The sequence below is a fragment of the Tiliqua scincoides genome, chromosome 2 (assembly GCF_035046505.1).
Source record: "Tiliqua scincoides isolate rTilSci1 chromosome 2, rTilSci1.hap2, whole genome shotgun sequence".
In the NCBI taxonomy this organism is placed as follows: domain Eukaryota; kingdom Metazoa; phylum Chordata; class Lepidosauria; order Squamata; family Scincidae; genus Tiliqua; species Tiliqua scincoides.
This window is the reverse complement of record NC_089822.1, coordinates 246037243-246041553: the sequence shown is the minus strand read 5'-3', so window position 1 is coordinate 246041553 and position 4311 is coordinate 246037243. Positions and strand designations below refer to the sequence as shown.

Here is a 4311-nt window from a genome sequence, read left to right as displayed (position 1 = left end):
ACAAGAATGTTCATATGTACAGAGAATTGTCCCAGTCTCATTAATGCTCTTTCTGTGAATGGATTTTTCTTGATTTAACTTTCTCTTTAGAAAAATAATGAGGAGGAACCCAGAAACATGTGCTGATTGTGAGAGTGTGTGTGTGTGTGTGTGTGTGTGTGTGACACACACAGACACACATGCGGGGCACCTGTTCCTTATTTGCCTTGATAATTATGATAGGAAAATACGCTTCATTTAAAATACAGCTTCATTTGTCTGTGGCTAAGCTATGGATCCTACCTTGAGGTACCACACAACAGGGGGCCAATCAAGTGAATGAAAATCTCAGTGATTGAAATGGGTGGGCTGACAGCTGAACAGCAGTGGAATAGTGTTGGAGCCTGCTGCTGCTGCTGGCTACCATTGAGATCACATTGGTGGTGGGAGGAACAGGAACAGGAGAGTGTCTGGGCAAGGAGGAGGGTGGGGTGAAACAAGCGAGAGGGTGGATCTGGGCAGCACCAGCGTAAGCACCAGTGTAACATGAGCCTATCCAAAGTTCTCTCCCTTACTCTCCTTGGACTTGTGCCAGCAAAATAGCTGGTGCAGGTTGGAGGAGTCCCACTGGGGCAGCAGAGGCTTGCCCTGAGGTAAGGAAACAAATGTCCTCTTATCCTGTGGGACTGCCCCCCCACAAGATGCAGGAGGCGTTCCATTGGTGCAGCTGCTTCAGTGCGGAGGGGGTGTTTAATTAGGATTGGGCTGTTAAGTGCACTTTAACTTCCCCCATCTACACTGCTATGTCTTCAGAGTGCTTTGTTTTTACTAGACTGTGCCCATTGTTTGCTGTTGGGTAGGCAGGTAGCCTATTTTCCAGATGTCCTTATTTCAACACTATTCTTCAAACAAATGAGAAAGAGTCATTTCTCTTTTTGTCCTTCCCTGGAGATGTTGGCCGCTCCGGCTGCTACGGTTTAAGGCTCTTCCTGGAACAGATTATGGCACTGAAGTGTAGCCTTGGCAAATCAAATCAAGGTTCTGGTATTGACTTATGGCCCAATCTTATCCAAGGCCTGCCCTGATGGAACACACTCTGAGCATATGCCACACTTCCTGTTTTATTTTGCTGACTGCTACCATTAAGGTATGCCTAGATCAGGTCAAACAGTGGTTCAGTTGCCTGATGTGGTGAGGAACCAATGACAACACCAAGGTGAAAAAAAAGCAAAAGTTTATTGAGGCCTCAATGGACTCCTCAGAGACAAGAGTCCCGACATTTTGTGCAGAAAACTTTTATACTGTTTTGCAACACATGGTAACACCCAAAACAACACCTGTTAACCCCAAACGCACCCTTTACTCAGTATTTTTCCATCGTGCTCATTGCATGAATTGGTCATGTAGGGGGTGCATGAACCTTCCTCCCAATTGTGTTATCTTTTTGCAGTACTATAACCTTGCCTAGAAGGTGCGCAAGTTGCAAGATGTGCCCATTGTTCCACTCTTTATCTCGCTTTCTCAGCCATGTGGGAGTGGGGCCTTGAGCTATTTAACCGCAAAAGGAACTACATCTGTTCTCTTGCCATTCCATTCCCCCTGACTTGTGCCTAGCAATGATTTGGGGCCCAACAATTTAAAGGGATGGCATGAGGAAAGTGTGAAGTGAGAGGGTAGGTGGCTGGCATCCCAAGTCTGTTTGCTACTGCCTACAAACCACATTGTTTATATCACAGGTGGGCCAACCCTGATTATCATTGTTTACATGTAGAGACACCATCACAATAGAATTGCTGTGACTGGTCCAGAGGTGATCAAAGTCCAACCCCACCCAGTAGCCCAATGGTCATTGCTGAGGTGGACTTCACCACTGCCCCATTATCGATCTTGAGACTCAAGTACTGTTATGTCTTTTTTGACCCATAGTCTTCTTTCTTCAGTTTGTTCTTCTTGACCCTGCTCCCTGGTTGGTTGCATCACACCCTCCTTTTGACCATCAACTATCTGCCACTCCAGAGTTATCGGCCTCTTTCCTTGGCAGCGATTGTTCAATTGATGGGTGACATCTTTATCTGCCTGGGGACTCTGGCCCCACCATGGCACGTCCGCCCAGTTCCTGCTTCTGAGGGCAAGTCATTCCCATCTCTCTCCTCACTGCTGATGCACCTAGTGACAAAAAGGGCCCAGGGCCATGCTAAGTAGCTTCACAATCAGCATTTGGTGTCCCCTTTGCCAGTGAAGATACTGCATTTAAGTTCCAGGGAAGGGGCAGGGGGAGGGAGCCTGTGCAAAACGCAGCTGGTGTTTAAAGGCCTGACTGCAGCCAGTGTTGAGGTGGGTACCAACATAGAGCTCTGGGTTTCTGGCCAGCTCTCTCCTGAAAGCAAGGAGGAGACGGTCTTAGCAGAAGGAGGAGGGCCAGGATGAGCTCCGTTCCCTCCCCAACTGAGCCTGGAAAGAACTCTGGCTCCGTTTAAAAACTGCATTCTGTGAGGATTAGCCCTGACTTACAACTGAACCCAGAGGGTCCAGTGAGACTGGTGGAGCAGCAGAACCACAAGCACTGCATTTATGCATCCTTTCCTCATCTCTGGATAAGCATTAAGGACCAGGATGCTAGGGCACCAGTAATGTTTTATGGTCCATTGATGCTTTCTGATCTCTTTGGAGGCTTTCCCTCAGAGCCGAAAGGAGTATCAGAGTGGGTATCAAAAGGGGGAGCTATATTCCAGGGCAGCATCTTGCTTGGCAACTGTTACCCTGCACATGCCCAATCTCGTCTGATCTCGGAAGCTAAGCAAGGTCAGGCCTGGTTAGTACTTGGATGGGAGACCGCCTGGGAATACCAGGTGCTGTAGGCTTATACCATAGTCTTTCGAGACTGAAGGTTGCCAACCATCTTGCTTGCAGCTGGAGAATCTCAAATGGCCAGACTCATCCGCTGGTGTTTTTTTTAACCATATTCCTCAATATTCCCATCCACCCACCCATCCGCACATGTGATGAGATGCTTCTGTATGCATTTAATAGTTGTTCAAAAAATCAAAAATCCCAAATGACTCATGACAACACCCCCAAAGACGCACATAATCTTGCCCCACAAAAATATAGGCACCTCCTCTCCATATGCAGTAGATGCACATTTACTGTGCCAGATAAACCCCCCCCCCTCGATCCATCACTCTGCTGAGTGTAGACAAATGATAGCAGGAAGCAGCACTTTCTCCCCTCATCGTCTAGGATTAGAAAAATGCACTGCTGTCTTTCTACCATCTTAGGAAAGAGAGTGAGGAACAGCATTGCAGGAGGGAAACAGAAGCACTAGGTATGCGCCAAGTAGCTGGGCACCCAGGCTTTCTTCAGGCTGAGCTGCCCAGAGCTGCACACCGCTTGCTCTACTGATTTTCATAAAGCCCCTTATTTAAGTTTGTGCAGTCTTGGATCAGTGGTTTCCCATTCATCACGAGGGTTTGTGTCACCCGGTGTAGGAGACCAGCGTGTCACCCCCATGACGGACCTCCTGCCATGCAATGGGCAGGCAATGCCCAAAGTGGTGGGCGTGGTAATGCACCATTGCTCCGCCCCCACTGGCTTTATGACTATAACTTTTGATAGAACAATTTGAACATGGTTTGTTTCATGACACTCTGCATGAAACTACACATCGAATGATATGTAACATGATGGTATTATCCAAAAATACCATTATTTTTAAAAATTTTGGCCAGTAGTGGTCTCCTGGTGCAGCTCTCACCCCCCCCCAGCAGCACCACTGCATTCATCTATCTGAAGCCCCACCTAGATATGTGACTACCCCAGCTAGCAAGGAAGGGCTGGCTATAGCCTTGCCTATACAATATTTTTCAAGCAATATTTGATCTTCTGGTTTGCCTTGGTTCCTCCAGAGATTCTGGCCTCTGGGTCAACTGGCCTGGATTTTGGTCTTGAAATCTGGAGTCATGCTTTCCACCTTAAGGAGCTTTTTAAAAATATTTTTTATACACAAATCAAAGAAAGGTAAGATCCAAACTTTCTATTTGCCCCTCAGACGTTGTTCTTATTGTTCTAAGAAACTATTAATCCCAAACGCTGTCATGGTGCCAGGGCTACTTTAAGTAAACAGTAGGCAAACATTTGGCAAGGTTTTAAAAGCATTTGTTATTATTATGTACTTGTTGACATGAATGAGGCTTCAAAGCACACCAGCTTTTCACTTAGTGGTTTTTGTGCACTGCATGGATATATTTATTTAAAGTTCCATTTACTGGTACAGTGGGGAAAAATGATTTCTTCCTCTTCCATCACTTTCCAAAATGTTACACAGACTACAGC

General features: G+C 46.6%; 1 pseudogene; it reads left to right on the top strand.

Annotated features, from left to right (window-relative positions):
* The first annotated feature begins 2722 nt into the window (after positions 1–2722).
* Positions 2723–2840, top strand: LOC136643021 (5S ribosomal RNA; annotated as a pseudogene).
* The last annotated feature ends 1471 nt before the right edge of the window (positions 2841–4311 follow it).